We start from the raw sequence: 12,728 nt of genomic DNA, 5'->3' as shown, positions 1-12,728 counted from the left end.
CAAGGTTGTATAACTTTATGGCGTAAAGCCAAATAACTTTGTACGAAAACGGTTTATCGCCCGTCAAATTTGATATCGCGCGTTTGCTCACGAAATATGACTCATCGCGAGAGATTTTCGCGCGCGCGACATTTATCGAGAGAGATCACTAAGTGGATATCAATTCGATGTCGGTTATCTGTCTATGGATTTTACGCACGACAGTCCATTCGCTATAAACTATCTATGTACGTATGCGGGCCGCTGCCCTTCGGTATTCGACCATATATCGTGGGAGTTTTGAACAACGTCGTTGCATGTCAGTAACGACACATCAAAATAGATTTACGACAAGCAAGTAACGATATTCAGTGATTTTCTGTGTATTTGATATTTTCTCTGCATATTTTCTGATAGCTTTTTTTGCAGGCACAAGCATTGCAACTTTAAAAAATACTACTCCAATACAAGCACGCTACGCCTGCGCCATTCTTCGATTTTATATTAAAAATAATAATATTTTTTAAAAACAAAGTTTCTTTAAACTCGATTAATATTTTTTGATAGAAATCAGCTGATAACTGTCAAAAAATATTAACCAAATTTAGAGTATCATATAACATATTATATACAATAATACAATAATAATTGTTTGAAAAAGTGTGTGTGTGTGTGTGTGTGTGTATATGTTACTGCAATTTTTATTCTATTTATTTGTTACGGATCAAGTTTACAATCAACTCCGTTGTTGTGCATCGATTGGTGAGTTATTATTTTATTACGAGGTAACGGTTTTTGAGTGTGAAAATGTAGATCTAGATAGTATAAATTGTAGATTGTAGATAGTATCGTTACCTCAAAATATGGATAGCTTAGAAATTATTAGATTAAAGACAAATATTTCTCAATTTAAAAAAAGAACAAAATTTATAATACATACTAAATTTAACTTCATTTAAAAACCTATAGTTATTAATTTAAAAAATTAAGTATTTTACAACATTTAATAACTTATTTTATAAACAATTACATTAATAATTATAATAATAAATTAATAAATAAATATAAATGTTTGATTATATATTATTTTATAAATGATTACATATATTTTAAAATTACTTTTTGTTATAATGCAATTTTATTCTAATATTTTAATGTTTTAATTATACAAATTTTCAAATGTTTTACTTTACAAATTTTTTAATATTTTATTTTACATTAATAATTTTTTAATCCAATTAATTTGATATTATTATTGAACAAATGATTTCGAAATATTAATTATTTAGCGCTACTACAACTTGAATTCTATTTGTATGTTATAGATCACACAATGTGTAGCAATTATTCAACTCCGCTATTGCGCATCGATTGGTGAGTGAACAATTATTTTATTATGAGATGCTTTTGTGGAAATTAAATTATAGAAATTAGATTGTAGATTGTAGACTGTAGACTGTAGATTGTAGGTATAGTTCCGTTACCTCAAAATAAATGAATAGATTATAACACAGTATATATAGAAAGGGATCTATTTAATGATACTTATAAATCAATAATTGCATACTTATTAAATCACAGAAATTGTGATTCAAATTTTTTGTTGAATCTCAATATTATTATTTATTCAATACATGGTAAAGTTAATGAGACGAATGTTAATGCTAATGCTTCATCATTTATGCCATTATATTAGGTTGCTGCTACATATGTGGCATGCGCAATTGGTTATTTAGCAATATATGTATATACATATATGTGTATATGTATGAACGATATTCGGGGATAGCAGTGGTCCAATCTGTGCCAAGTGATATGATATGCACTACATTACTTCGTAATGTATCATTCCGTCAATAGCTTTCAGCTATCAGCTTGTTCTTTGCAATTTCTATATGTTAAAATCCACTTTATATGATATATAATTCATAACACAGAAACAATTTTAATTATAATTTCAGATATCGTGAATACAGGAAATGTATTTAAAAAACTTATATATACAATATTTATATATACATTTATTACGATATGCAACAGATAAAATTAAAATAAAAATAGATAAATAAATAAATCTATAAACAGGTTTCTGATTTTGAATTTTATCGCGAAATTTTTAAATGTTTAAATTATCTAAAGTAATTCTCTTCAATATAACGGAATCCAATTTAACCCTAATGTGCAAATATGCATAAAGTGTTAGAAACAATTGACTTAATTTCATATTACTTTTAATTTTATTTGCAATTTTTTGTTAGGCAATTTTTCTTGTCACTTATTGTTAGTTATTCAAGAAAAATTAAATTGAAAATAATTGTCAAAAGTTTAGCATTTATTTCGATCAAATCAATTTCGGCAATTCAAACTTAACCGTGATCATAGATAATTAAAGATGTCGATTAAAGCGCAGCAGCATATCAATCCTTTTTGCTATTGATCCATAAGGTTTCATTACAGCTTTGGCTAACCTGAATTCCTAGACAGCGCAATCGCGGTTAGAGCACCATCGAGATTAGCTAACACATCGGTTATCATTGTATCGCCAACACAGTCGGCCTGACGATATTTACTGTTTATTTCTGGCCAGACCTTGAAGGCGTTTAATTGTGCGATGGATTCGCCGTCTAACCCACGTCACGAAATACACGTCAAGGAATGAGCTATCAAAGTTCGAACGGCTGCAAGGCAGGCCGGGGAGAGACCTTTGACATACCGGCGCGAAATTGGCTCATTACAATCCCTGTATCGGAGAGCAACGTACCATGTCACAGGTCTCATTACTGGAACAGTTTCGATCACGCAATCGCACTGACATTCGCAAAGCCGTCTCCGCTGATCCATTGACAAGCTTCGCGAGGTCGGCTTTATGACCGATATTGGCAAGAACGCGATTTCGCGGATAATTAACGCGCGGGAGAAATTAATTCGTCATTTAAAGTAACCGAATTACATAATAAGAAACAGCAGAACACGATTACGTCATATGTAAAACAAAGTTTTACTTTTAAAAAATTGAAAAGAATGACTATGAAATTCTAATGATTTAGTCAAAAATTTAAAAGAATGACTATAAAATTCTAATGACTTACAGTCAAAAAATTAAAAAATGACTATAAAATTACAATGACTTACAGTTAAAAAATTTTTAAAAATGACTATAAAACGCTAATGACTTACAGTCGAAAAATAAAAAAATGACTATAAAATTCTAATGATTATAAAATTCTAATGACTATAAAAGGTGCATACACATTGATTGACTTTGCGCGGCAACGTGCATTAAAACAAACGTACGACGAATAAATTACTTTATTATGATTCATCGATGAATGCCGCGCGATCCTCTCCTCGGATTTCTTCTCGCTGGGAAGTTCGTTAATTGCAAGCTCACGCGAATCGTTCGAGTTTCGGCACTTGACGCTGACGAGTTTGCGTGACGCTTAATATAAATGGAAAACCGGAGAAGTTTGCTCTCTCTTGGTACGCCGTCGCGATGCATAATTCATAATGATGCTGAACGGCCGCTGTCGACATTTCTTCTTGAATAAACTTAATCGGAAGATTTAGTGGAGAATGCAATTTTCCGTAAGTTAATGTTATATTTTAGATAACACAAAGGACTTAATCCAATATTTGTCGTATTCACATTGTCACAATTTTTTAATTAAAATTGCATTTTATTACAGAATTTTACATCTTGAATAACTTTGGAAAATACTTTCGAAAAACAGTTTGGCATTTTCTCGTTCATTCTTTAGAAATTCATTAGAAAAGCATTGTCATTTTGTATGTCATGTGCAGGCAAGCATATTTAAACTATTGTTTCGATCGACTATTGATTAGTAATAGTTCCCTCGAGAGTGGGAGGGAGGCAGTTAACTCGTCTCTAGAGCTCTCATTTGTTCGCACGAAAAACCAATTTTGTGAATTGATTTTACTTTTTGTTCAAACACACAGAATCGTTTATCCAATTGTTTGTGATCGAAACATACAACTCTGTATTCGGCTGCTTAATTTTGCAAATAATTTCTTCTTTTCGCGTTTTATATAGATATTGTCATGTTCCATGTTTATATAGAGTAAACAAAATATAAAAAATAATTAACACGATATCTCATAAAATTATTCAGTATGTAATACATCTCTCCCAGATAATAAAATTTATTTTTCATCAAGGCAAAAATAATGGAATAAACGATATAGATTATCTTCTTGTCAGACGTTTCCGTGATTTTATGTTCCTAAAAATTTCGACGATGACGATATCGCTTATTGAGCAGGGTGGAATGGAATGCTGACGCGGTGCTTGCAAGCTGCTTTTTCTGATGCTAGTGCATTTCGTTGTACTTCACTTCGACGCTAACGATTTTCCAACGAAAACAAGATAATACTAGCGTCGCTAGACAAAACAGTTTTTAATTTTCTTGACTAGGTAAGCTGTTTTCAGTAGGACACATGTCGGTAATGTTTTATGTTTTAGAAAATAAAATCAATTACACCGTCGAAAGCTTCTCGTGACATGTGATAAGGTAAACCTTTACACATAAAAAATTGATATAAGTTGGATTAAGAGTAAAAACAGAAATGTCATATTAAATTTATCAGTCTGATAGATAGACGCAAATTTTATTTAGGATATAAATATATAATAAGTATAAAAGTTTATAGAGAAAAATAGTAATTATTCAATCTTCTCATTGTTTTTCCCCATATTTACATAATATTTTTTAACTATTTCTAAGCAATATGTCAAAAGAAAAAAAAAATAGCAAAAAAGACATTGAAAATAATATTAAATCTGTAAAATTTACTCTCTATATTAATATGCCATGTTTCCATGACGATTCTATCTATTCTTGAGAAATTATATCTTTAAATTTTATTTTAAACACATTGATCAGTATAAAATTATTTGAGAAAACATTTTGCAAAAATTTAAAAAAATTTTAATTTAAAGTGCTAAATGGTATCCGGATATTGACGTAAAAATTAATCTTGGAAAATGTACGTGCAAATGTTATAGCGGCGGTACATTTTCCATCACATATTAGTTGTAGATTAGTTCTCTGATGTGAAGACAAAACGGTAAATCCGATATATGTAATTCCATAATGAATAATTGGGCTTAAAATTGTTCAAATTAACATATGAAGTATATAACGAGAAGTTATTAATTTAATCCGATCAATGAGGCAAATTATTAGCAAAATCAAATCAGGATTATTTTTTATGTCGCGCGACATATTATCTTTCAACGAGCGGACATAATCAGCTATTTCATTGTAACGAATTAATTGTGCAATATATAATAAATAACAAATCAACGTAAACGACGGTATTAAAATCAACTGCATCAATTCTCAATTATTTGCGGTCTCGCAATGATTATTTCATCATAAATTGTGGGGTACATAAAACGAAATCGTTTATAGCTCTCACGTTTTCAGCTTAGAAGAGGCGACATTCAAATGTGCTGTTTGCAGTGTTACACGTAATTTACCATCATTACGGTGCCGGTCTAACGACGTAAAATATGAGTGCGAATTAAGACGAGAAAGGAAAATTAAGGCAGCCCTCGCCCTCGTAACTAACTGCTATTCTCGTTAATTGGTAAACACGTTACCAGGAATATGTGATACAAATCTAAATTAGTTATAATTATCGTATTTAATTTACGAAAAAGCAGATATCTCATAAAGAGAAACGGAGAATTAAAGAAATTGGTGTCCGATGAGAAATCGGGCTAAATAAGAATACTTTATATAATTTTACGCGAATAAAATAAATAAAAGTTTTATTATCTTGTTAACTAAAGTTCTGATATTATATAACATATAAAAGTAAAAATAAAAATCCCTTACATATATATATATATATATATATATATATATATATATATATATACAGGATATCTGACATAAAATGTCACACCAAAAATATACAAGTAAATCTTGTTATTTAGAGACAATTTTCTCTCAGCAAAAATATAGAAGCATTAATAATTTTCGAGTTATAAGTGATTGAATATAAAGGGTTTTTCGCAAACTAAGCCTTGTGAAAATAAAATATTAACAAAACCACATTCTCCAATTAATTCAAGTAGAGTTTACTTTAATAAAATTTTAATTTAAGGTTTAGTTATAAAAATACATGATGGTAAAAATTAGGAACATCCAAAAAATGATGGCTTCCCTCGACATTTTTGCTGAGGAAAAATCATCTCCAAATAACGAGATCTACTTGTATATTTTCAGTGTAACACATAATGTCAGACACCCTGTATATATATATATATATATATATATATATATATATATATATATATGTTACGTGTGTACTCACCGTTAAATTTTGTCCAATCGATGGCGAGAAGCTCTCGTAGATTAATTAATCACGTACTTGTTATATATGTATATATACGTTTACACTGAATTCCGCTAATATTTTATCAATTAGTATCTGTCCAGCGATCCATTATGCGATTTTAATGATCCTTTTGCTTCTCTCTGAGTTGTTCACCATGAGCTCGCGTAATATTTTCAATCACGAATAGCACGTTCTCACTCAGTTTTTCAGTTTTGCATAATTATAACGGAATTAGCCGCATCACGAATCGTATTCAATTTTAAAATACTGATTTTAATTCTCTTATTAGTTCCGGCATTCTTTACTATTATTTAATAATTAATATCTCATTGCGATATTTCATTTATAAAATTAATTACATTCACATTCGTATAAATTTATTTCAAATAAATATTTTCAAAACGCAATTTTTTAATTTAAATTGTATCCTTTTATAACGAGACACGTCTTAAAATATATAATTAAATATTGATTTGAGGGCACAAATATGTATTGAACTAAGACGGGATCATCTCTCTTAGTTTGCTCCGATATTACTAAGATCAGTGTGCCAATAAGAGAACGCGAATGGGCGACAAACTTTCAGCCATGCTAAGTTTCCACGTTTATAATTGCCGCGTAAGAGCTTTGGATCATTATTATTATCCCTATGGAATTGAACTCTAAATGCAATTTGACCGGTAACTTCCATTGAAACAATAAGGCAGCAGAGTGCAAAGGGAAAGCCATTGAAATTCCGTTGAATATCAAAAGAACACATTAGATGTATTATTTCCCAAATTAAATACTTTCTCTTCTTAATATGACACATTTCTATAATTATACTAACGCGCTATAAAGTTTATAATAGAATTTCAATTAAGAATGTTTCTCTTGTGTTTCATTTTCAATTAATTTTCTCAAATTCCCGGCGTGAAATTGTGAGCGAGAAATCAGGAGCAAGAAGAGAGAGAACGACGCATTATAAAAGTATAGTTGAAAAGAGTTGAAAATGCCGCATTGAAAATTTAGTCGATAATTGTTGCCAAAACTTTTCAATCATTATTATCGCACGTCGCAGATCGAGTTTCTAACGCAATTTAAGAGAAAAGTTGCACGAGAGAGAAGTTGGCGAGCGGAAAACGAAGAAAGTGGAATGGGGTTTGCGTAGGACTCGCGGCTACATGACGGAGAGAAAAACTAGAAGGGACGAAAGAGAGGACGCGTCGTATCTGAAAATTTACTTCGAGCACCTCGCCGCTGTTTTCCAATAATGGTAAACGCGCGATCGGACGTCGCTATGCCGAGATCGTCGTCTTCTTCCTCGGCGCGAATCGCGATCGCGTAGCACCAGAGGAAATTACGTTTGCATAATTTACAATCTTACAGCAGTAAAACGACATATCAATGAGCAATAATTCGCACGGTCGCGTATTCGATATTCCTTGGAACCGATCGTCGTCCCGGATAATTAAATGAAACGATAACCGACTATCCCCTTCGCATCAGCTGATAACGAGAGCCGCGCGGCTGATCGATGTGTGACAGAACTCTCATTTCCGAGCGATGCGAAATTCATCCTACCAAATTGTCACTCACACATTTCCGTAGCAGAAACTATGACCGATTTCTCTTGTATATACGAAATCTGTGCCGCGACCCAAAGCTTTTTCGACGTACAGGCTTGGATTTCTTTGAAACTTGGTCGTGCACAGAAGAGAGTCAGCGATATATCCCCGTTATTCTCGACGACGACACAACGGGAGAGAACCGGTGAACCCTCGATCCCAACACCCCTTAAGCACGGACCCGAGAAGCGAAGGGCATCGCGTCGCGAATCGCACTGACACTCGCAGATTCTCCGTTTCCCGCAGAAGCTTCCAACCACGAACCCTGGTCCCCACCCCGTGCGCGAGTTCTCTCTTACCCTCTTGCAACCCCTCGCGGGCCGTGGCTTTTAGCGCAAGCGCTTGTGCTTTTCCGCGGAACTGCGTCCTATCCTAATTCACGTCGGCGTAAGTATGGTTCTGTCCCGTTCGCGGGACGTCGAAAATTTCTACTCCCTTTTTGCCCCGCATCTTGCGGCTCCACTTATGAATTATGAACGACGCAAATACTTCATTTTTTCATGTATACCAGAGTTCCTTTATTAAGCAATTGTATCAAGATTATTTTTCTCGTAGGCGGTAGTTCGTTAAGAGGAGGTTCTGGTTCAAAGGAATCCGAAAATTAACGTAATTTCAGGAATTTTTTTTGAGCGAACGTAAATCTTTTTTGATAAAACTGTTTGTGGCATTTATTAGTACATATTTGACGAATCATACAAAATTTTGTCGAGCAAAAATAATTTAAAAAATGGTGGCTCCAGCTCTCACTGAAGACAGCCCTGCCAAGTGATTTGAAACGAAAAAACGAAAAATATTCTTAAACTAGATGAAATTCGGGGGGGCCTTATGAATTTCCGAATTTTTAAAAAACCCTTTAAAAAAAAATGGCGGCCATTTGAAAAAAAAACCTGTTTTTCCTATTTTTTTTGGCTTTAACGTTAAAAAAAAAATATTTAAAAATTTTTTTTGAAAAAAACGCTTCCTGAAGGCCCCCTAAATTAAATAAGCATTAATTTGAGCCGTCAAACATCAAAATCGGTTCAGTCGTTGAAGCGGAATCGTGCTTCGCGCGCAAAAAAAAGATGTTTCGAGAAAAACGCGTTTAAAGTTTGACGAAGAAAAATAAATAAATAAATAAATTAGATATGAAAATATCCATTTGCCTACACATTTTCAAGACCCAAAGAATGAAAATAAAGCAACAAAAAAACAAATTCTTTTTTGATCGATTTTGACCAGAACCTCCCTTTAAGAGAGCTTGTTGCTCTCGACAAATTTAACATTCTTTGAATAATTTACCTAATTGAAAGATGCATTTTTTATTCTCGTTGTAGTTGTCTTGTATATTTCAATTTTCCAGGTGTAATGAAAAATTACTTGGGTATATCTAAAATATTTCGATAATTATTAATAATTATTAATTGTCAATTTTTATGAGAGGAGCGCAACGGAGCTTTAAGCTGTTTGCCTTTCAAAAGTGCTAAATCAATAACCACTTGAACAATTATAAATAATAAACGATAATTTAGTTATAGAATTCAATAAAAAATGTTCTTGTCAATCAAGAAAAATACAGATGTTTGCTTTATGTTTAATTCAATCAAATGTTTAATATGCGAAAACATAAAACTTCAAAGGTCTTATTCAATATTGCTAGCTTATGTGCTGAATATGACTGAATTGTGTACATAATGATTGATTAAATCAGAGACATATGTCGATACTGTAATTGATAATATCGCCAAAATAAATTAACGAATGACTGTGGTGGTCGTTCATTTGTGTGATACAATTTTATAACAATTGAACGAATATTGACCGCTGAAATATTTACAAGAATTTACAGCTCGCTAATACGCGATGAAAATAACGGAACAATAGTCCTCTCATAATTTTTTTTTTATTTCAGTTTGTTTTAATTCATTTCATCAAGTATCATTGTACCATTCCATTTGTTTTGAATAATTTTACTTTTAGGTATAAATATCTGACATGTTACACGTCTGCTTTATTGTACGTGTTTTCTTTTTTTACATTTATTTTTCGATTTTTTTTTTGTGTGTAAAAATGTTATCTGAAACTAGGTGCTAAATAATAGCTGTCAAATAAAAATATAACAAAAATAACATACACACACAATAAGTATCTAAAAACCAAGATAGATTCTAGATGATGATAAAATATCCAAAACCATTATTTATTACACATTTATGGCGTACGATCTCGTCTGATGTGCGAAGAAAAACGAACAAAATGAAAACGAAGACTATCAATAATTGTCCACGCGAGAGCAGCGACGTTAGAAATCAAGTTCATTAAAGCTGACAAATTGAGCGTGCCGCGGCTACAAGATTGGCAAACAGGTATTCTAATAAAAGCGCCCCGAGGGGTAATTCGTGCGTTGCGGCGTTGAATTTTTCATTCATCGTACGCTGATCAAAACTCGGGGCGTTGCGCGTACACACCGTCGCGTCGCGGCAACGGAAGAGAGGCAACAGTTTGAGAATTAAGATTACCCTGGAGAGAAAACTCTGCGGCGCCCGGGTTCTTCATATTTCGACGAGAGTGGTTTACTCGCTTCGGTGCGCGCACGCGCGCGCGCGCGAAAGAAGAAGAGGTTAGGTTGCGACGAGAGAAGGTGGCATCTATACGGCAGCTTTCGCCGTATCTCTCATTAGCTTCGCCCCTCTGGCGGCTTTCTTTCTCCTTCCGTGCCGACAGTTAATAAAGCCGCCGCGCGAACTGTCGCCGCTCGCCCATGGTTGAATTGGCCAAGTTTTAATTTCCTCGGGAACCTACGTGCTCCCAAGCAATCGTCGAACTTATCGCGGATGAATGTGGCGTTGGCGAGTTTACCCTCGTTGAAGGACAAATCGCGAGAGAGAGAGAGAGAGAGAGAGAGAGAGAGGCTCCGAGAGATAGTCAAAGTGCAGTTCAAAGTGGTACCGCGCCTCTGGACATGCAACGCATTAGATTTTCATAAATATAATATGTGTGTAGGGCGATATTCGCAGCAAATTTCCGCTGGGATCCTCGCGCTCATCTGCATTCGGCGAGCTTTAATTTCCCGCTTTGTCAACTGTGTATATCGTGATAATCGTGACAAACTTATCGCGAACGCGGCGCGATTTAGTTAGCAGAAGCGCGAATTCCCGGACACGATTGCCGGACCTGTCCCGCGACGATCGCCATGTTGGACTTTTATAGAATAATGTAATGCAAAAAGCAAATATACGCACATCAAACAATGAAATTGGTTTCAGCGTTTATGTCAATAAGTATGCGCTATGTATTACGTGTAAAGTTGTGTGAAATAAAGAATATAATATTATATGTTAAAATAATATTGAGGATCAACTACCCAGGTAGCAAGCATACATTTTGACGTCGAATGACGTCATTAGACGTCAAAACGACATCGCAGTTTCATGTTTAATGACGTCAGTTTGCTACTTGGGTATATTAACTCTTTAAGTTTGATACTCAGATTTCGGAGTTAGGAATGCTGCCGCCATATTAGATTTCTTTCAAACAAAGAAATTGGTTTCAGCGTTTATGTCAATAAGTATGCGCTATGCATTACACGTAAAGTTGTGTGGAATGAAGAATATAATATTATATATTAAAATAATATTGAGGATCAACTACCCAGGTAGCAAGCATACATTTTGACGTCGAATGACGTCATTAGACGACATCAGTTCTATGTTTAATGACGTCAGTTTGCTACTTGGGTATATTAACTCTTTAAGTCCGAGACTCAGATTTCGGATTTAGGAATGCTGCCGCCATATTGGATTTCTGGCAACTTCGAACGGCACAGAGCGGGATTTTTAAATATTTACAACTCATTTGGGATTGATTAATTGAATGAGCGCGACAAAAAATTTAAATTATAGATTGATGCGTTTTAAGAATAATCTAAAGTGAACGTGTCAAATATGACACGTCTAGCACTAAAGGATTAAAACATATCAAATGTATTAGATTATAATTCGTGATATTCGTTTCCTAAAAGGGAGGAAGAACAGCTTGTTATCACGAATACTTATATAAAGATTCCGCTGAGATAGAATTCGCTTACTCGCTTATTTGACTTTACCTCATAATATCTCAATTTCGGAGTATATCGCGCATTTCTGGCATACATTTCCTGATAGGATGCGAAGTGTTGCACAGCCGGCATTGCTGCCAGATCAACAGAAAGGTCAACGACCAGCGCGCGTCCGTAGTTTCACGAATTCCATCAGCCGCGTGGAGACGCGAATGCCAGCGAGGCAATCACAGCCACGTCACGAGATATTCGCGCCTCTCTTGCTGTATTTTCCTCTCGGCGATAACGAGGCAGTATCTCGCGACACGTTCGTCCGCCATAAGTTCGACGATTACGCCGAAATGAGAGAGATTTCTCGATGGAATTAAAAAAATCCGTGAGATATAACCGACATTGGTGCTTGACACCGGTTTGTCGGACAGATTTTTTTTGGGGAGGGAAAAAGAGCTTTCCAAGGGCTCGGAGCTAACGAGAGAACCTTAATTGTCGACAGATTTCGTTAATTACGTTCTTTACTCGTGATAAATTGTCTTCTTCGACAATCGATATTTCCGTATAAGACAATGCTTCTCTGTGATTTAGTATTGCTGTTAGGAAAACAAATTGACATGGAAAATAATAAAAATTTCAAGTCTATTTTCTGCTTTTAGTCAGCTAATTGTCTTACAAGGGAACTATCACAAGTGTCCGACATCGATTTCCTTGAAATATATTATAAAGTATACAAATTTAAGGTACACGTA

At 34.0% G+C, this 12,728-nt stretch overlaps 1 protein-coding gene across 4 annotated transcripts in view; it reads right to left on the bottom strand.

Moving 5' to 3' along the window:
- Window positions 1–8,182, bottom strand: part of LOC114942262 (uncharacterized) — a 346,485-nt gene extending 338,303 nt beyond the window's left edge. The window contains exons 1-2 of one of the 4 annotated variants that reach the window (XM_085488071.1): window positions 7,909–8,182; window positions 6,322–6,649 (exon numbers count right to left, since the gene is read on the bottom strand). The gene's annotated coding sequence lies outside the window, so the exon portion shown is untranslated. The remainder of the gene's footprint in view (window positions 1–6,321; window positions 6,650–7,908) is intronic. The other 3 variants (XM_085488070.1, XM_085488072.1, XM_085488073.1) reach the window with 3 other exon arrangements.
- Window positions 8,183–12,728: the final 4,546 nt, after the last annotated feature.

Source organism: Nylanderia fulva, unplaced genomic scaffold, assembly GCF_048542155.1.
Source record: "Nylanderia fulva isolate GAGA-0341 unplaced genomic scaffold, ASM4854215v1 Scaffold62, whole genome shotgun sequence".
Taxonomy (NCBI): domain Eukaryota; kingdom Metazoa; phylum Arthropoda; class Insecta; order Hymenoptera; family Formicidae; genus Nylanderia; species Nylanderia fulva.
The sequence above is the reverse complement of the archived record's forward strand: the minus strand, read 5'-3'. Positions and strand labels throughout refer to the sequence as shown.